At 37.9% G+C, this 22,359-nt stretch overlaps 1 protein-coding gene across 3 annotated transcripts in view; it reads right to left on the bottom strand.

Moving 5' to 3' along the window:
• TNR (tenascin R) overlaps positions 1-22,359 on the bottom strand; it is a 497,168-nt gene that overhangs the window by 209,631 nt on the left and 265,178 nt on the right. For all 3 annotated transcript variants that reach the window (XM_087930476.1, XM_026703463.2, XM_087930477.1), the window contains one exon: positions 19,086-19,192. The gene's annotated coding sequence lies outside the window, so the exon portion shown is untranslated. The remainder of the gene's footprint in view (positions 1-19,085; positions 19,193-22,359) is intronic.

The following is a 22,359-nucleotide window of genomic DNA, read 5'->3' as shown; positions in this document are numbered from 1 at the left end:
TTATGCTCTACTTTGACAGGCAACTGGAAGTAGATAGAACTTGGTGAGGGACTTGCCTCTTTTCTTTTTAGCCACTCTGAAAAATTCTCCTAGAAAATGAGTTTCCCCATTTCAACTGTTGGGAGAAGGAAGGAAAGGGACTTAAAGTCAGTGTATAAAGATTTTTTTTTCTTACATCCTTCATTTTTTTTTTAAACAGAGCAAATCCACTCCCCTGTCTTCATCCTCGCCCATCTATTTGTTTTTTGATGAGGCTCTACATATCCATCTTAGCCTCCTCTTTCTTCTTCTTCAGTCTGGACTGCCCACTGGAGTCTTTTATCCTGGATCTTTCCTAGAAGAAACTAGATTAGTCTCATTCCTGAGTCATAGAAGTCCATGCACCCCAACAGGGAACTTGGCTCTAGAGGAGGTAGCCAGCAGGGGCACAGACCGTGAGAATGCAGAGGCTAACAGACTAAGTCTGCTGCTGAAGATAACATACTTAGTATATTATATTAGTATAATAGATAACATACTTAGTATATTATATTAGTATAATAGATAATATACTTAGGTAATATACATAGTATACTTAGACTTCAGCAAGGCATCCAATAAAGTAAACCACAACCTACTTCTTGGTAAACTAGAAAAATGTGGGATAGAAAGCATCACCACCAGATAGATTTGTAACTGCTTGACAAACCATACTCAACAAGTTGTCCTTAATGGTACTATGCATACATGGAGGGAAATAAGCAGTAGGGTATCACAAGGTTTTGTCTTAGGCCCCAGTACTCTTCAATACCTTCATTAATGACTTAGATGAGGGAATAGAAGGGGAACTCATCAAATTTGCAGATGACACTAAACTGGCAGGAATAGCCAACACCCCAGAAAACAAGCTCAGGATCCAATGACAGACTTGAACAATGGGCCCTATCCAACAACATGAATGTTAATGTGGAGAAAAGCAAAGTTTTACACCACGGCAGGAAAAACCAAAGGCACAAGTACAGAGTAGCTGAAATCTGGCTCAAAAACAGGAACTGTGAGAGGGGTCTTGCAGTCCTAGTGGATGTTCCTTTAAACAGGAGCCAGTAGTGTGCGGCAGTAGTGAAAAAAAGCTAATATAATCCTTGGTTGTATAAACAGAGGCACAGAATCAAAGTCACATGAAATATTAGTAACTACTTTATAAAGCCTTAGTATGGCCACACCTGGAATGCTGCAATCAGTTTTGGTCACCATGTTACAAAAAAGATGTTGAGACTTTGGGAAAAGTACAAAGAAGAGCAACTAAGATGATTAAAGGCCTGGAGACAAAAACTTATGAAGAAAGGTTGCAGGATTTGGGTTTGGCTAGTCTAAAGAAAAGAAAAATTAGAGGTGACATGACAGCAGTATTCCAGTATTTGAGGGGCTGCCATAAAGAAGATGGGATCAACTTATTTCCCAAAGCACCAGAAAGCAAGACAAGAAACAATGGATGGAAACTAATCAAGGAGAGAAGCAACCTGAAATTAAGGAGAAACTTCCTAACCATGAGGACAATTAACCAATGGAAGAGCTTGCTTATGGAAGTTGTAAGGGCTTCATCACTGGAGGTTTTTAAAGAAAAGATTGGACAGCCACCTATCTGAAATGCTATAGCAGGGTCTCCTGCTTGAGTAGGGGGTTGGACTAGAAGACTTCCAAGGTCCCTTGCAGCTCTACTCTGATTGATTGATAATCAACTCTATGCTATTATTAAACCTTAGCCTGGTGGGTCTGAAGAATTTAATAGTGAGTTCCCCCTAAATGGACTGAAACATTCAGATAACACACCTGGAAGCCCCAGTTCTTGAACTTCCACAAAGCAGCTTTTTCACACTTCATTTAATGTCCAGGATTTTCATGAAAATTACATAAGAGCTTTCATTTTCATGTAACTTGGCATAACAAGATCAAGTGGCATGAAAATTCAGACCAGTGCTATCAGCTTCAATACAACTTCTCTCAAAATAGCATTCATTAACTGCTCTGCAACAGTCTGTAATTGTTATATGTGAAAATTTGCCTGGTATACCTAAGAATATATATAACCAGAGAGAATCCATATTTGTTCTTAATCTGACCTTCTAGATATCAGGACATTTATATAACTTGTTATTTTGCTAAAGTTCTGCAAAGTTACAAAATACGTATTATGTTCTTGGCTTGATTTGAAAATTTCGTACTAGGTCGCCGTGACATTAGAAGTTTGTTAATGATCTATTGTGTAATCTTTTAAGTGAAAAACAGGAAATCTGATGATGAAGATGAAGATGAGGAGAGCTAGGGGATTTCCATGGAAGAGGGCTGGGAGGAGTTATGGAAAAACACCTAGGACTACCCATTACTTTCTTATGAAAACCCCCAGAACTCCTATACGAGAAAAACAGGAAGTATTATGTAATCTTTTAAATTACTGAAAGGGGATGTCTTCCGTCTCCTAATCTGTTATTGGGAGGTAGCATCTGATATTTGCAAATATCTTACAATAAAGCCTTCTACAGGTCTTGGTTGTCACAGTCTGTTATTTTTCTTTTTATTAACTTCTCTCAGTAATCCAAATTCCAATCCATTCCTTATAGTTTTACTAAAATGTGATAATATTGAAATCTATTACAGTTATTACACCTGTTAACATTGATGGCATTTAATTATACTTCTGAAATCTCCATATTTTCATAATGGTGCCTTCTTTGCCTTCTTTGCATAAATCTACCCTGCTGTATTAATAGTTTTTAAATATTGAATTTGATTCAGCTCATCATAAAAACAACCAGGATTTACTTAAAATATTTAGAGATGGATAAAGAGAGTTCATGGTCAGACTCAAAATAGATAGTTTATTTAGGAAATTGGGTGTCTTTTGAAAGAAATTGCTTCTTTCTGAATAGGGAATAGGTTTGTCAGGTTTATGTGTTGTGATTGCTGCTGATGGTGGAGGGAGAAATATTTAGTGACAAGGCAAGACAAACTTAAAATATCCAACCTGACGCCTGAAATCTTACCTCCTAGAATATGCTGTGATATAGTGCCATTTGTTTCCATAAGATTTTCATGGCAGAATTTTCCATTAAACCAATGGAGTGAAAACTGCAGCTCCTAAATGTCAGAGAAATATTCCTTCCAATATTTTTCACCATTGGCCATGCTGGCTAGAGTTGCTGGGAATTGTAAGTTTGCAACATTTAGAATGTAGGTGTCCTTTCCTTTACTGCATGTAAATCTCAATACAAGACATTTATAACCCCGGGAATGAAGCCAGATTGCCTGAACAGCCATTCAAAGCATGAATATTACCTTCCAAGAACAGATGCACCATGAGACTTCATTCCTTCCCAGCATCTGCCTTTCAGTTTGACAATTCCTTCGGTGCTGACTTGCTTGTTCTGTAAATGTAGCGCTACAGTCCTGGGACATCTTTGCAGAACCATTGCAGTCCCTTCCCCTTCACCATTATGAGGATCTGAGCTTCTTGGGGAAGAGAATGATGGCAGAACAAAAAGCAGAATTGATTCGGTCCTGTCCAGCTTCTCTATGCTTTTCTGTTTGTACATTAAATAAATTATGCCCAATTCTGTTCTGATGCTGAGCACAGGACGAATGTTAAACACAACTTCTGGCACCACATTCCTCTTCATAATAAAGTAATTTTTGGGATCCATGAACTAATTGTTACTCATTTGTCTTCAGCTTGGACAGGCTGAGTTTATTCTTAAGCTGAAAAGGCATCTGCAAGAGTTCTAAAATGTCCTGTCTCCCTCCCTGTCCACTGTGTGTGCATGTGTGTATTTTCTGGTTGTTTATGTATTCATATAGCCTCCTCATTGAGTGAGCCAAATGCCTCATTTTACATGACACAGAGGCCATCAGCCTTGGTAGCTGCTACTGAAATATTTATCAAATGTCTGCAGATGCAGGGGATGAATGAATGAATTTATGAATGAGTTAGTGAGCAAGCAAATGAATGAATATGAGACTCAGCATTACTTGCCCTTAATCTTGCTAAGCAGTTCCAAATGAGTTGTCATACTAGATGGCAGAACACCTTTTGCAAACTGTGCATTCATTGTCGTGCTGAACAGATCTCACAGTAACATATGCAAATTTTTGGTGTTTTTGAAAATTGAGCTTCACTCACTTGATTTTCTTCAAGCCCTAGATCTGGCAGGAATGTGGTTTTTTTTTAAATTCATAGTTCTTCCCTAGAAAACAACTTATATTAAGAAATATGGGACTGCCTGTATCAATTTCAGCAAGGTGGGAAGTTTCCTCTAAACTTGATGCTTATGTACATAAATGTAATATACTGTATAATGTATATAAAAATATATGTGTATGGGTTTGTGTTTATATTATTTATTTATTAATTATTAAACTGCTGTGCCATCCATCACACTGAGGTAACTCTATGCATACATAACATTAATGTATAGGTATATGTATGTTTCAATCCTGTTTAATTAATTAAATTTATTCATACCTTTTCATTAAAAATTGCTCAAAGTAGTGAACAATAAAGTATAAAAACAGACATAAAATGCAAAATATAAAGTATTACATAATATTCAAACTGTATGCAGTTGAAACCAATTACTCATTCACAAATTGGTTATATTCAAATGCCTATTTAATCTCTTTAAAAATATCTGTTTTCCTGAAAATACTGAACCACAATCTATTCTAGACATCAATAGTTCCAAACCCAGCACTAGCCATAGAGAAGACTTTTCCAAATTTCTCAAGAAATGGCCCAAGCTACAAAGAACAGAACATTCCAGAATATCTTCAAGCTTTTATGCCCTAAAATAGAAGAAGGAGCCTTAGGAAAAATGGATCCTATCAAATATAGCTTCAAAAGCCGTATGTTGCATTGAGCTTGGAAATAGATCAGGAAAACATGTGATATGGAGAGGCGGCGGCAAAGTGTTCCCTCTAACTGGTCCTACTCAAAAATCTAGGTGTAATATTCTGAACTAGCTAAAATGTATGCACAGCATCAAAGGCAATTTTCTGCTGAGGAAGCTTTAGCACTGTAGTCCAAAGGAAATGTAGCTGTGTGTCACCATCTTTGATATTTCAAGTTGGTTTGTTTGTCCTAAGCGGGCGCAAGTGCTCCTTGCCATTATGCAAGTCAGATTCAAAGTGGAATGGGAGTACTGAGTCTTGGGAAACTCTGATGAAGCTTTCATTTGTTTGCTTTGATGTGGCACCAATAGTCCTAGCTTTTGTGTCTGCAATCTCAGATGGCCACGCGTCATTTTGAGAAGGAAATGATATTATGTAATTGGTGTACACAACATAAGAGGGAGACATTATTCTGCAACTGTTGGAAACATTTATAATACCTACAAGTATGTGATTTTGTCTTGGCCACAGTTTTTCACTGGGCAGTGTTTGCAAAATGGACTTCTGGAAGAAGTTGCTCTTTCTGAAGAGACCTTTGTCTTCAGTAATTTTGTCTTCCTTTTTTTATGGGGTTGACTTACCAGAGAAGCAAAAAGGAAAATAAAAGAAACATGTCTTCTTGGCTTCCTGTCTTTAAGTAGATGGTCCCTATCTTTGTCACAGGGAGGAAAGAATGGCCGGGGAGTGAACAGCTTTAATTGATTTATTGTTTGGGGTTCTTCTCATTTCCTGGTGGTGTTGGTAGTGATGGTGGGCTTTTTGATGTGATGCATTTCTCACCAAGTAAACATCCATATTCCTCTGCTGCAAATTGAATATGATATATTTGACAATTATTATTTTCTGATTATACAAGAAATATATGCCTGGCGGGGCTGTGTAATTTAGACTACTTAGCTTTTGTGGTAAGGCATGCTTTCAGTGCATTTTTAATTACATGCATAATACGCATGCTTCCTTCCTTTTCTGGGCCAGCAAAGACATGTTTCAATCTGGAGGGACTGTTTCCTGCAAGTTAGTCCAGAAATCCAACTATAAAAATCAAGATTAACTGGCTTTCTTCCTCTTTGGCTGTGTGGCTAGACTAATCAAAACTTTTCCATTAGGTGGCAGATTTAACAGATAATCAGAGTTGGAAGGGATCTTGTAGGTCATCTAGTCCAACCCCCCTCCCAAGCGGGAGACCCTACACCATTTCTGACAAATGACAGTCCAATATCTTCTTGAAAGTCTCAGGTGATGGCGCTCCCACAACTTCCAAACAGTCACATTCCTTATACATGTTGAGTGGAATAACCTGATGGGAAGAATAGATCCTAATGAAGAAGTGAAATTTCCAGAGGCAAGTTTCCAAGGAGATGGTTGGCTGTATTGCAGGACTTGCAATGTATTTCTTAAAAAGTAAAGTATTTCAGCAAGCACTGATTATCACCTAAAATTATCTGAGAATCACTCTGGCCTCTTGTTTAGTAACAAATTATCCTGCATAGTTGAAGGTAGTATTCTCTCTCACCACTTTCATTTTTAACCTTTTGACCTCTTTTGGATGTAAGCAGCTGCTGATTCAATTTCAAGAGTGTTTTCTTCAACATGTAATCTTACATGGATTGTTATTTCTTAATTCCTGAATAATCTTTATGATTATGAAACTGTGAATCCATAATTTCTGACATTACAAATGATCAGTCCATCTTTCCTCCTGGGTTTGAAGCCTGAAAGGGATTAGCATGCCCTTGTACCCATACCGGGCCTTTAAGCAGCAGAGTATGTTCCCTTCTCCAGTTCCCTTGCCATTCTAAGATGCTCGAAAGCTGACATTCTGTTCTCCCTCTTAGAAGGACTGATGCATCTTCATGCCTTGATGTATGAGGTTGTTATGTATTGGAGAAAATGAGATCAAATGATGAATAAAATTCCACCATTGGGGAAAGGTAGCTGCTGATGCCTGCAAGTTGGACTAGCTGCAAAACATTTGGATATACTATGAATAAATAGGGGAAAAAAATTCTGAAGCAGTCCCAATACCAGGCCTAGATTTAGAGACAAATGCTATAAATAATGAAGACTCCACCACCTCTGATGTGACAGTAAAATCACATAAAACTTTAGAGATGAAGGGTGGGTTGATGAAGATAGAAATTACCTTCTTGTGTGATCCTTTGATGGGACTTTGGATTCCATTGAAGAGGAAACTGTCCTTTTCTCAGCTCTTGTCTTAGGAGGCAGCCTATTGTTGTAACACATTGTGCACAACTACCTTTAATTGTTTAATTCCTATGAGGAAAAATGAACCTCTGTGCAATAAATAATCATTTTCTCCTTCTATTCTTTGGTCTGTAAGAATGGCAGATGCTTTATAAATAAAAAATCAATGCATAAACCAAAAGATTAAAGAATTTCAGTGTATAATTTATTTATCACAGTTAAATTTTATTCCTCCTTCCAGTTAGCTCAGAATGGCATTTAATTACCTATTCCTGTTTATCCTCTTAACAGCCATGTGATGATATAAAGAAGCTTCTGTACAGAAAATAATGTTTTCCCCTTGACACAATTTTAGGTGTATATATGCCTGGCTCGGCTAAGAACAATCCCTTATTTGAAAAGCATCTTTCTTTGAAGTGCTGACTTGCTCAAATACCGTTTAAAGAAGAAGATTGAAAAATTAAAAAAGAGCAGAAACCTTGAAATGGTTCATAAACAGTTAGCACTTGGATAACAGCCTAAGCATGTACATAGACTGCTGATGTATTTTCCTGCTAATTTTCCATGACGATATTAATCATATCATTTTTGGAGGGAGAGGGGGTTTGAAGCCTTGCCTTGCTTTTGATGGAATACAATATTCCCAGAGGTTTCCCACTTTTTTACTTGCCATTCTGGCATATACATATCCAGCTATGTTTTCTAGAAGTTGGCTATGTATCCTCTGAGTTTGGTGATGAAATTCAGAGCTAATTCATTGATGTTTAGGGATTCCCCGTGATACATTGAGTTATAAACCATACTCCAATTTGTGCATGCCCTTTCCTCATTCTTTTCATTCTTTAAAATTAAGTAAAATCCCATTGACTTTGGGAGCTGTCTGGAGTACAGTATCTATTTGTCTTGCTGCACCAACTAAGCCCTTTTCTGGTTTGGAATTTTGTTTCTTCTTTATTTCTATGTCTCCAAGGCCACACTAATAGCTGGAGTATACAGGACATATCGGATGGTACTTGGACAATAAATAAGGATATGAATAACATTGTATTAAATAACCTAAATTGCTTATAAACATGGTCTTGTAAGTCTGTAATGCATATTCCAATTAATACTTATCTCTCTTGGTACTAAATATGAGCAGTGTTTTACCTAACTCCCAAACTCCTCTTCTTTGAATTTTTTATTCCTTGTGGGACATAAGCTGGGAGGTGATATCTGTATTGGCATACTTTGATTGGAAGTTCCATTACTCAATTATTGCATAACCAATCACATTTAGTCCTAGTATACTGAGAGACCATTCACTTGGAGTCTCTCCATTTGAGCCTCCAAAGCAGTGCGATAGGCAGAGGGAATTTGAGAAGAATCTTTAGGACTATTGTATATACAGAAATGGACCCAAATTATGTATAATAAGCAAACATATCTTTTTTTTCCTCCCTTAAAATGTGTACTTTGGACAATTATGGAGGAAGGGCTGCTTAATCCTTTTTTCTTTCATAGCTTTTTGTGCTCAAAAGCTGACAAGTATTGCTGATTAATATCCAGGTGGTCAGGAGTTCAAAGATGGCTTTAATTAATTTGATTTTTCTGAGCAAAGAGTTTATGACATCCTTTGGATGATGCCTTCTAGAATTTTATTTAGAATTCTTTCCTCCAAGGAAAGACCTTTGCAGAGTAATTGTTGACATGATAACCACTGTCCATCAGTTGACTCAGAATTCTGCTGTTTTAACATGTGATTTGTTTAGTAAATGATGAAAATGTGAATGAAAGAGATACTTTTTTCAACCTAGCGTCATCCCATCTGTAGGCCTATGGCATCCAATATTTGCAGCCAGTTGAAAATGTCTAGAGGGCACCATCTTGAGGAAAGTTGTTATTCTGAGGTTATAAGGTAAAGCAGAAGGACAATTGCTCCTCAAAGGATCAGGATCTCTTTGATATTAGCAATTGCAAAGCTGTGAATAGGCCTGTAAAATTTTGGGAATATATTTCTTTCTGTGATATAAATGGGATTGTGTGGTGAGGGGAGGAAATAAGGTAAATGGAATTTATCATTTGCTCCAGTTTCTGAAGTTTTCATTATTTCTAACTTCATGTTTTGAGATAAAAACCAAGTGCTTTGCTTTTTGAAAATGTGACATGTTATTTTAAGTTCTTATTTTATGGCAGTTTTTCCTATCCATTTTTAAAAAAAATAAACCTATAGCCAAAGTGCCTCTACTCCCAGTAATTTTGATTACAAAACAATATTTTGTTTTGTAATGCATCATAATCTACAGCAATGAAGGTGCCATAATCTACAACAGTCTCCTCTTTCTTGTTTTTCTTTAATTTAATGGTATTGTTTACACCTTTTCTTCCCATCTTTATTTCACAGTTGTCTGAGCATTTACGACAATATTTTTCCACCGTTCTCAGCCATCTGTGTCAAATACCATAACTCCTGTCTGTTAATATATCAACTCTGAGATGACTCAAAGACTATCAGAAATGCTCAGTAAGATGTAGACGTCAACTATATGATACGTGTCATGAAATGCTATGTGAAGAAACAGGCAACCCATGCAAGATATTTTTTCATAGTGTTATGCAGAGTAGGAGTGACAACACAGTATGTGATACACCTAAAAAACCTTCTCAGGATATCACAATTTACTTTTATTCAACTATGGAAAACTTGGAGGATATACTGTAAATCAAAGAAACAAATGGAGGTTTAATATTTTTAGTGAGTGCACCACAGGTCAAGTCCAATTGGTGACATAATATTGCATTATGACAGACCAGTTGCATTATGATAGACCATTTATGCACTCTAAGAGGCATATTTTTATTTCTAGCCTACAGAACAGGGCAGCAGTCTGCAGTCTGCTAATGCTCTGGATAGTAAAATAGTCTGCACCTCTTCAAACTGTTAGTGGAAAAATCTCCTTTTTCACTCGCATTTATTCAGCTGCCCATCTACTGAAGGAATTCTGGGTGACAAAGAAAGATAAAAACAAATACAAAAAAAAATCACAATTAAAAGAAAACTAAGTTGAAGCAACTGATAAAATTGAAGTGTGCCTGTTGGGCACACTCGCATCAAAGCTCTATTAATATTTCAGTCTCAATGCCTTGTCATACATAGCTAAAGGGTAAATGTTTTAGGTTAAAGTTAAAGGTTTTGGAGCTAACTGTGAGCTAACTAGATACATGGTGGTCTTCACATGGGGAATTATTGAAAAATGCCATCACAACAGCTCCAAGTGGTAGAATCTATTCTGTCATTTCATGGTCCTCCCAACTCTTTTTGCTGCAAAAAACAATAGCCATAGCAGTAGCACACATACTTATATACTAGCCCATAGTGCTTTACAGTGCTCTCTGAATTCATTTTGAAGGGTAGAGAAGGCACTTCATTCTGTGCATCAGTGGAGCCCACAAGTCTGATCTTCTGCTATCGAGGTTCTTCTGTGGCTGTATGAGTTGTTTATTTGTGTTGAATGTAGTTCAATTGTTTTCAGATAAGTTTCTCATAGATCTAATTGTATATAGAGTCATAATGATGTAGCAGTTAGAATGTAATATTGCAGGCTAACTGTGCCCACTGCCAGGAGTTTGATTCTGACCGGCTCAAGGTTGACTATGCCTTCCATCCTTCGGAGGTCAGTAAAATGAGGACTAAAATGAGGATTGTTGGGGGCAGTATGTTGACTCTCTAAACCACTTAGAGCAAAGTTGGGAAGCAAACCCTAACCCTAACCCTAACCCTAATCCCTGCTACTTAGTTTAATGGGAGCCACCAAAACATAGGGACCTCTTTTGCTGTGGACCCAAGTGATCAAAACTGGGTTGGTGCATCAGATTGGCCTTTTGAGAATAGGACCGCTTAGTGCAGTGTTTCTCAACCTTGACAATTTAAAGTTTGAATTCCACAGTATTTATATTCCCATCCTCATGGCTGGCAATGGAATTCTGGGAGTTGAAGTCCACGCATCTTAAATTTTCCAAGGTTGAGAAACACTGGTTTATATGTTGTATGTAATTCCAATCATTGTATTTCAGCATTGCCTAAAAGTACATTGTGTCGGTATAAGAGGGATTCCAGTTTCAGTTCAGAAAAAGAAAAGTTTTGTTCAGCTATCAGAAATCTTGCTCTGTACTTCTACAAACTCCCACTGGCATTTAAACCTACCAAGAGTATTTCCATGGTGCAGAGACGTAGTATTGCCCTGGTGCTTTCCTCTACAATCACTGCAAGTATTACAGCTCTGATACTTACTTTTATTAGGAGCCCCTCAACCCTTTTATTAGAATAACTTTTTTTTCCTATTATGGTCATCATCACCTCATTATAACTCCATTACCTATGCCAACTCCATTACTTTGAACAACAACTGCCTTGCAATCCATTATCTTTCTTGTCATCCCCTCTACAGTTGTTATCTTCACCTTTTCTTTTTCAGTCATCACCTCGCCACAATTACAGTCCCATTATCGATAGCACTGTACTTTGCTACAGACTTAATTATGCCAATTACCATTTTGTTATCTCTTTCTTTCTGGCAAATCTGTATCTTCTTCACATTAGAAAAAGAAGCACCTTTATGACCATCCATTAGAATTTTAGGTTTCTTCCTTTCTGCATTTTGCTCTTTACCTATAACTTGTTTTAAGATCAGCTGGTTTTAAGACCAGCATTCACACTTGTCATCATTTTGCAATTGCAATTTGATTGTCATTTATTGTCAGAGCTGTGTTCATCCACCACAGTTTTACAAGTTACATTCTTAGTACATGGAAAATGGAAGGGAATGTGACAGCATATTATCCATTTTATTTTGGTCTTCTTTTCATACTAACCATCCCTTCTTTTTCATTGTTATTATCTTCACCTTATTCCACCATTATCTTTCCTCTATCATGATCATCATTATTCCCATTATGTTTCCCTTATTCTTGTTTATATCTCCACTGCAGATTTCAAAATCTCTGAGATCATAATGTTTGTGAACTTACCAATGGTCTCTCTGGAGTAACAGAAAGGACCACCACCTCTTTATTGCAATGCCACCTTTAATCACCAATGTCTCTTGACTACACTGTCATGCCATTCTCTCATTATCCCTGCAATGCCAGCTGGTCCTGCATGGAATTACTCTTTTTTTAATTCATAGAATTTCCTAATTTTCTGCAATGGCAATGCTAAATATTTTTTACATTCATTATATAAACTTAGTGAAACCTCAAATCCCCATTTAGTAGAAATGACCAGAGAGAGAAAATCTATATATTCATCAAGTGCCAATGTTAACTTGATCATTCTACTCCTCATCTTCATCTAGCAGGCTTTGGATGATACTGGTATGTCCCAAAATTATTTCTGGTCACCCCAAGAAATAACAAATAAATCAAGTGTGCCTGAAGTAATCTGCCCAAGGACTTTAGATTTATGTTCGGTTTTTTTTTCATTTGCAGTGACTTATGTCATTTACACAATGATGTCATTAACAGAGAAGGGAAATCATGTCATTTGCATACAAATAGTACAATTTACTTCATGTGCATATTGATATCATTACACAAATGACATAATTTGCACTTTAGCAGGCTTTCAGGAGTAACAGTCCACCTATTTCCCACTTGGTCCATTATATCAGGTTTTATTATACTTAACTATTTTAATTGCACCTACCTGACAGATACCAAGCAGTAAATAACTATATTTGTTTCAGTCCTAATGCATAGCATACTCAAGGGAATTTGCTTTTTCACTTGGATTCTTATCTTTAATAGTTACCTTAACACCAGTTGTTTTTTATTATTTAGTTCATGAACCAAAACCATGCCAATCAGGCACCACTAATCAAGTTGAGGTAGAATGAGGCAAAATTATTTCTATTTTTAATCAGTACTAGTCATTCCAGAGGCATTGCTCTTTTGACCTCTCATGACAGATTGCTAGTTACATCTTATGGCTCTGTCACCAATATTTCTCTCAGAACTTGTGGAAGAATCCCTCTCTCCCTCCTTCCCTCCCTCCCTCCCATCCATCCATCCACCTACCCCCTCGATTAAAGATATCTTTATCAGGCAAGGCATCAGCCCAAGGCATCACATTTGCACACTGTGCATTTGACTTATTTTGAGAAAGAGAAGATAAATGCTCACATGCAATAATTGGGCTCCTTTGGGAGCAACAACAATATGAAAATAAAATTAGTAAATGAAAATATTGGACCAAGTTATATCAACATCTTTCATGAATAATTCCTACTGTGACTCTGTGCTAGTAGAGTCTTAACACATCCTGCTAAAGAATAATCATTGTGTCTCATTGTTCGGTCTTTTAAAATTTAGGAATGGTTTAATCTGTCCATTTTGTTTCTTATTTTCCCAGACTTAAACTCCCTTTGACCAATTTGAGGTTTTTTTTCCCCTCACATGAAAATCCATATATAATTGCTCACATTTTATTAACATAAAACTTTAATTAATTCAGCTTTGTTTAATATGTATTTCAGGAAGTGTTCTGTAATGATATGCATTGTTATATATACATTATCAGCTTTTCTTACCTGTGGCTTCCTATGTATTGGGCTACAAATCCTGTAATTCTAAGCTAGCTGGCCTGGCCCTTCAGTCTTTTCAGTTGGGAATTCTAGTAGTCAAACACTAACTTTGGAGCCTGGGAAAAGAGCTGATTTAATTACAGTTTATATTTGTAATAGAAAACTGTACAGAAGTGTAAATTTTGAAGGGAAAAACACTTGTCAAATAGCCTGGAGGAATGAGAGTTATGAGTCAGTTTTGTCTCCTAGTAACACCTTGGATGGGTCCGTGCACTTTTCTTGGTACGATTTTCAGAAATGCCTTCTTTCTAGGCTGAGAGATATTAACTGGCCCAAGGTCATCCAGCCATCTTTCATGCTAAAGTAGGCCTGGAACTCATGATCTCCTGGTTACTAGCCCAGGGCCATCTAACTACTACACCAAACTGGCTCTCACTCTTATTGTTTTAGATATGTCAATTAGGTAGCTTTTGACCTGGACACATTTCCCTCACTCCTGCTTAAACTTACTATGCATGAGAGAGAAAAGAGATTGACTGCTGGAACATTAATAGATCTACTTTCCACTGTTAGCTCTCAGTGTGACTCTTAAATGTTAAAGAAAAATGGTTACTCCCCACTGCATTAATACAACACAACTCCATAAATTTGTATTGATTTTGTGTGTGTGTATTCCTTTCCTTTCCACATGTTTCAATAATTATGACAGCAAACTCTAATTGGTAAGAAAAGAAGGAGCTGCCTTGAGTCTTGTGTACTGAAGGTTTTAGTTTAGTAAATGCAACAACAGGCTAGAAAGGAACAAAGGAAGGGATCTGTTTTTCCTATCACTTTCACTTCATGCACACCTTACTTATTCATGAATTATGCAATGTAACCGCAAGTAGCCCTGACTTCAGGGGTGGGATTCAAATGTTTTAACAACTGGTTATGTCGGTGCGGCTGGGCGGGTATGGCCATGTGACTGTGTGGGCGTGGCTTCTTCTTTTTTTTGCAGCAACCCCCCCCCCGTGCTCCATTTTTTTTTGCCTCAGGGAAGCCTCCGGGGGGGGGGCTTTTTGCTCCCAGGAAGCTTCCCTGAGGTCCAGGAGGGCAAAAAGCGGAACGTGGGGGGGCCTGCAGCACCCCCGCTGCATTTTTTCCCTCCTGGGCCTCAGGGAAGCCTCCTGGGGGAAAGAGTAAGACAACTAGGGGGATCCCAGCACAGCTGATCATTGGAACAACTGATTGTTGGGATGGGAAAAAAAGAAATACTTTAAGGAATGACTGGCAGGGGAGAATGCAGTCAGCAATGTTGGGCATGCGCACAATGTCATGCACGTGCAATAAGGACTGTTTGGGAGGGGTGGGCAGAGAGGGGCGGGGCAGCCAGGGGCATGATTTGCTGGTTTTCCGAACTGTGCATAATTGTAACAACCAGTTCTATAGAACCAATCCAAACCAGTAAAATCCCAACTCCCTTGCCTTGTTTACTGTACGCTTATTCAGCAACCATTTAATGTTATGATAGTGCAGAACAACTTAAGATTGCTCCTTGTAGTTGTCACATGATCATGATTTGAGCACTTAGCGACTGACTCAGAATTATGATGTCATAGTATTCTCCAGGCACATTATCTTATTTATTATATTTCTATACCGTCTATCTCAGCTAACTGACTCTGGGTGCTCATTGCCATTTGCAACTTTCACTCCTGGATTCCAACAAGCTAGGTCAATGCCTACCTGGATTTAACTAACAACAATAGCTGGGGGCTTCTGGAACTGCTACTGTGTGCAATCCTGTGACATTGCACCTTATGACTGCTTCACTTAGTTTTTTATTTTTATTTAACTTGCTTTTTTTTTTTACATACAGCTCAGGAAGACAAACATGCCAATACTTTTTCTTCCTCCTCTTTTCCTCACAACACTCACCCTGTGAGGTGAGTTTGGCTAAGAGTTACTGGGTTAAAGTTACCCACCCAGCTGATTTTTCATGCCAAAGTGGGACTAGAACTCAGTCTCCTGATTTCTTATGTGTCTCCTACACCTAAATTAGTCACTATGTGACAGAATTCCTGGTCCCAATTACTGTCAGTGAGCGTTAGCCTTCCCATATCTTTATAGTAAGTGAGGATTACCTGTACTGCCTTAGATCAAAAGGAATCAATGCAAATTGTAGATATTGGTGGTAAAATAAAATAATATATACAAAAGTACATTAATTAATTTAAGGTGGTAATGGTGCCATTGACTCCACAGGTGCCTTCTAAAAATTACAGGTAATCCTCATTTAGTGACTGCCTTTGTCAGCAATCATTCACAATATAACAGTGATAAAAAATAACTTTACAACAAATGCTTGTGTTTATAATCTTAATAGCGTCTCTCTCTCCCACCCCTCTCTCACACACACACCCTGTGCATCTTTACAATCAATTAATACATGGTCACCCATTCCTTCTCCCACCTCCACAGAATGGAAAGATTGCCTAAACAAGGTGTCTCTTTCTGAATTGCTTTTTCCTGCATCTTAGCACCCAATCCTCTGTTGTGGGCATTTCAGTCTTTCCATTTTTGTGCCTATAATAGTCTCTCAGCAATAAACATATACAGTATAACAATAAGCTCCTGTGGCTCTTTTCTGATTGACTGCCATGCTCACTTGATTTTTCACTTAGTGACTGCTTCACTTAATGATTGAGTTGCCAATTCCAATTGTGGTTGCTAAAAGAGGACTGCCTGTATTGTATTGTTTTTTTCACTTATAATCCTTTCTATCATACCACAATATTGTTTAATCATGATAATGATGAATCCACTTCAGCATTAAATGCTTTGTCATGACTCAAGCAATTTGCTAGGAAATGTTAAAAAATATTATACATATGGGAAAATATTAAAAAGGCAGAATATTGTATTTCCCTAAAGGAGAAATGGAGGTATTCTAGAGGCAGAAAGCACCCCCCACAGTCTTTCTTAATGGCCCACAGCAGATGTCAGCACTTAAAGAGATAAAGAGCTTACTGAAAGAGGAAGGCAACTATCTAGATGGCTCCATTCATAAGCAAAGCAAATATTGCCAGAAGAAGCCCATTCAAGACAGGATATTTTGAAACTCCTTGGAGCACAGCTAACAAAGGCAGAATGGGTTAGAAAGCTCCTCACCCAAGATCCAACACAGGACAAAAGCCATTAGCCACAATAGGAATTGCCCAACACCCTTTCAGAACACAAGCCCCTTCATTGCACAATCCACCCCCTCCCCAGCAGCATTTCAGGACCTGTATAAAATCCTGGCACTGATCTAGTTAGTTGTTCAGCTGACCCAGAACCATAAATCCTGGTGGTTCGATTCATCAATAAATGGACCTTATTGCCAATCAGCCTCCAGCTTCCATTTTATTTCCAGCATCTTTCTCTCAGCTTGAAACAGAACCAGATGGATTTTCTTTTCAACAACTGGGTATATTCTTTTATAGGGTTAGTAATGCAAAAAAAGGGGGGGAGGCTGGAGTAAAAGACTGTTGGTTTCTGAATAATGTTTAGAAAGCATAGAATGGTCATTTTGTTAAATAAATAAGTGATGCAGTTGTAAGGCGCAACATCATGTGACTGCATCTATTTATGATGGCAATTCTGGCATCCCTGTAGCCATGGTTAGCTGAATCTTGTGTGGTTGCAGTGCCCCATGGTCACATGATTGCCATTTGCTACCTCCTGCGATCCCTGTTACTTTTGATCATTGGAAGCTGATAGTGAAGAGGGATCACTTGATGTGGAATTGCGCTCACACTGTAATTGTGAGCCAGTGCACCTCCTCTGTAGCAGTGTCTGCCTTCTGAAATAAGCCCCTTTCCCTTCCTCATGCCAGATCCATACGATCCCTAACTCTGCTGTTGTTTAGAAGAGCCATGAAGACCTGGCTCTTCACTCAGGCCTTTGGTGAGGAAGAGGGACACCCCTCACTTTTTCACATTCACATCTCTTATGTTTTATTGATACATATCACTATTATTTCGCTTTATTGTTGTGAGCCTCCTAGATGAGTTGAGAATCATACAATATACAAATTTAACAAGTTATTAAATTAACTGTTATTATCCATCAGCCCTCTGGTTATCTCCTTTCCTTATTCTCTTGCTGGTGTCTCCTACAAATCGTTTATGGGATGTAATAGCTTAGAATATTGCATGTAGTCTTTCATTCACAACATGCTTTTGTCTAAAACAAATGTTCCCTGTAGTTGATTAACAGGGCCAACACCACGTTGTGCTATATATTGAATCATAACATACCCAATTGTGCAGATGGCTTTGGTTTCCTATGGGTTGTCTAAAAATAGCTCTTTATGTGGTAAACAAAAGTTTTTCTGGAGTGCAGGGGGGCTGGGAGGGTGTTAAAAAGACTTCAGCATGCTGCCAAAATAACTAGTTATTTAAAAAGTTTTGTGCAGTCACTGCCGTTGATCATATCCACGGGGTACCTCACAAGGGAGAAAGAGATATATAGAGCTTGTGGAAAGCTCTGAAATTAAAGAGGAGCTCCAGTTTGTTTATCTTTCCACCACATCAAGACTAATGGCAAGAACTATATGGATAAGGTTGTTTTATGCTAGACATTTGAAAACACTGAATTAGGTTAGTAAATTAGTCAAAGTATTGACAAAGGAGAATACATGTTCATCAGGATTGGCGTGAGAGATCCTTGGTGCTCCCTCAGCTTGCTTGTTTTCTTGCAGACGTTTCATTACCCAAACTAGGTAACATCACCAGCACTAGCACCTAGTCTGGGTAATGAAACCTCTGCAAGAAAATAAGCAAGCTCGGGTAGCACTAAGGACCCCTCAATTCAAAGTATGATTTGTGTGAGCTCATCAGTGGCCAGGTAACAGAGGAATACAGCAGCACTCTCAACATGAACAAACATAGCAATAAGCTTTTATTTCCAGTCATGAAGTAACCAGCACCCTTAAGTGACTTACTTGAAAATAGCTTGATAGTTATTAACTTGATAATTAGCTGCTGTATGCATGTTCATGTCTTTGGGCTTGCTATTTAGGCAGCCTCCCCCTTTCCTGACAAGGTCTACCATCTGAAAACGATTTGTCAGATGTGGTAAAGCCTGAAGCTAGGATCCAAAGCATATTCAGATCTACTTAGTGCATTGTGTGGGTCCTGAGTCCTGCAAGGCTTTGGTTAAATGCAGTTCACAGATGGTAGATGATCCTTGGGCTTCCCAATACCTCAGAATAAGCTGACAGAACAGGAACAAAAGCCTTGCCATTAAAACGTAGATGTAGAATAGTTGTGCAGAGTAGAGTTCTCCTTTTAGTTTGTCACAACTTCTTACCAAATTGAACCAGCAAAGCACTACATGCTGAAGGACAATGAAGGAAAAATAAAGGTAGTCCAGTACCTGCTACGTGCTACAACAGGCTATTTGAAGTTCCCAATACACGATATGCTTCTTGATTCAGTTCTCCAAAACAACTGACCTCTATCAAGCCAACACTTCTGAACCACCTAGAGAGAGCAAAAGAGACATGTAACAGATTACATCTTCTCATTCAAAGGGAACAACAGTGTTTTGGGAGAAAAGAGCTTCTTTTTTTCTCCTTAACTTATTAGAATAACTTCAAGACTGCTTTTAGACTATTTTGTCTTTCCTTTTATTTAATTCTTACAAGAAAAGCAGAAATTGCAACTGGTGTCTGAATTATTTCATCTGACATTTGTCCCCAATGAGAATATTCAATCCAGTGGTTCAGGAGAAAGGATAAAGCACTTTTGAATTGGAAATTAATAGTTATTAAGTCAAGAAATATGCACAAAATATGGGACAAATCTTGCATTTCCTTCTGAAGTCAGTTTATACTTTAGAAACACACCTATATTCATTATGGAATACTTTAAGTCATAGTCATTACAGAATATCTAAGTCTGTCTAAACCTGAGCACCAAAGCAGTAGAGATTCAATTTACAACAGAATAGACCTTGGAGGTCTTCTAGTCCAGCCCCCTGCTCAAGCAGGAGAACCTAGACCATCTCAGACAAGTGACTGTCCAGTCTCTTCTTAAAAACTTCATGATTTCTGGAGGCAAGCTATTCCACTGGTTAATTGATCTCAGTATTAGGAAGTTTCTCTTTAATTCCAGGTTGCTTCTCTCTTTGATTAGTTTCCAATCATCTTCTTTGTGGAAGCCCCTCAAATACTGGAATACTGCTATCATGTTAACCCTAATTCTTCTTTTCTTTAGACTAGTCAGACCCAAAACCTGCAACTATTCTTCGTATGGTTTAGTCTAATAATTTAAACATTACTAATCCAATAATGATAGGCCTGAGGAAGCCATATTGCTCCCAAGAGCATAAATCTTCCACATGTACAAACTTTCAGCTTAAATATAGGAGAAGCCAAGAGTTTTTCTTTTCCAGTAGAAGAATTATTTTTCATCTGCCTTATTGACAAGAAGTGGCCCTAAGATTTTTAGAGTTTCATGGGACATGGGGCAAATGCAGACTGCATGTGGTCAATTTCTGGCAATGTAGAAGATGGGCTTGAAATGGCTGGTAGAAATTTCCTGTTTTTTTGGAGGAAGAGAAAGTATCACTAAATAAATGGTCGAATATCCCAAAGGTGCATTTTCAAGAGGAAACTGGACTTTCTTTGTTTTTCTTTGAAGTTGTTTCGCTTCTCATCCAAGAAGCATCTTCAGTTCTGACTGAATGGTGGGGAATGGAAGAACTTATATTCCTTGCAGTCATCTGGTCATTAGCCATCCTTCCATTCCCTACCATTCAATCAGAACTAAGAAAGCTTCTTAGATGAGAAGTGAAACATCTTCGAAGAAAAAACAAGAAAGTCCAGTTGCCTCTTGAAAAAGCACCTTTGGAACAACCTTGACCTGCATGACTGAGAATCTCCATACACAAATTGTCTAATAATCTGTGGTAAAAAACGACCCAAAAATTGAATCATAATTTTGAGTGTAAGATTTCAGAAATGTAATATATTATTCAGGGATTGTATTATTTCTCTTTATTTTATTTTATTTAGATGGAAAATTTAAAATATTGCAAAACAATTCACCCCAACTGTAAATGCACAATGATTCTTATTCCCATCAGACTTTGATTGGAATAACTTCTGTTGTAGAAATTAATTAGGGTTGCTCCACCCCAGAAGATTGTTATTATTATATTTTTAGCATATACTTGTGAGCTGCCTGAGTAGGACTGGACTGAAGGAGTGTCAAACTCTCCTCAATAAATACATGAAAAAAATGTAAATGTGAAAATGTCTGCACAAACTGGCCAATCATTTCATAGTTCATGCCTATGTGCTGCATCCACATGGCCTCTTTCTTGGTTTGTAGCAGATTTCTGTGCAGGCCTATGCAGAAAAGACTTCTATTGAAGCAAAGTGGATCTTGACAACTTTGAGGTTCTGCAGCTTTCTTCATTCTAAGGATTACATAGGCCTAATCAAGACAGAATCAGTGTCTAGTTTGATGAACTAGGAGCTTCTTAAACCTAGCAGAACATAACTTGCTTCTGCATGAAAACAGTCTTTCCTCAAGCTTTGGTAATTCTAGGATCATTCTCTTTTTCATACAGCGGACAGCCAGTTTTTTCCTGTGTTGTTGTATTATTTTTATACACATCCCCTGCAATCAATGGATCTTTTCTTGATTGCAGGCTGCATGTCAGAAGGAGTGAATGGGATGCTTTCGTTTCGGCCAACAGCATCCTAGCTCTTGTAAAAGCCAATCCTATTTGCTATCACGTTTCTGTACAAATCCAAAATAGAAAGGGGCCTGTTATTCCTCTAATAAAATAATTGCTTCACATTCAGGTCCCAGCGGGATTGGTAAACACTGAAGGATGAAACCATACAATGATCTTGCAAGGGAAGCAAATGTTATTAGCCGCATTTTTACCCATGGGAATGGGAAAGCCCGAGGAAGGAAAAGAAGTTGGTTTAACTGAGGGAAGGAGCCCAATCCAACATGGCAATATCAAATATGTGTAGGGTTTTTTTTCTGGTGTAATGGAGCACTATCTATCTCAGTTACTTCTCTTTTTGATTGTCATTCTTTAAATCCTGCTACCTGCCTCCAAAACCCTAAATTGAATCTGACAAATTTTGGAGATAGGCAAATGGAAGATTACCGCAGTACAAGTTCAATCCCAGTTGAGTGAACATCAGGTTTTTCCAAGGCCACCACAAGTTTACCCTTTGTTTGGGATGAGTACAGAGAGGAGAAAAAGAGAGAATCTTGATGTAAAATAGCAGCTGTGCTAATGGTCATTGCTGTTAATGATTCCAGATTTGGGAAGTTAACAGCTGCTACTGAAATATGTTGCAAAGGATGAAAAACTGAATGACTAGTGAAACAGTGACGCAACACATAGAAGTGTGTTTGCTTTCAAAAATCCACCAAATGTCCAGATCGAAAAATAAATGAAAAAATCCCAAATGTAGGTTCAGAATATTGAATAGAAATATTTCCCATCATAAGCTGATAGTATTAATGGCAGGAGATCAAAGGTTGCTGCTTATTTGAGTGGTTTCATTAGCCAAGAACAGAGTATGTGTGGAATGATTGACTTATTCCAGAATCATAATTGAAAAAGTAGAAAAGGGAAAGTAGCATTGCCTTCTAAAGTCTGGGGAAAACCTATATAC

The sequence above is a fragment of the Pseudonaja textilis genome, chromosome 3, assembly GCF_049901715.1.
Source record: "Pseudonaja textilis isolate UNSWEBS1 chromosome 3, rPseTex1.2, whole genome shotgun sequence".
Lineage (NCBI taxonomy): Eukaryota > Metazoa > Chordata > Lepidosauria > Squamata > Elapidae > Pseudonaja > Pseudonaja textilis.
This window is presented reverse-complemented; position numbering and strand designations above follow the sequence as displayed.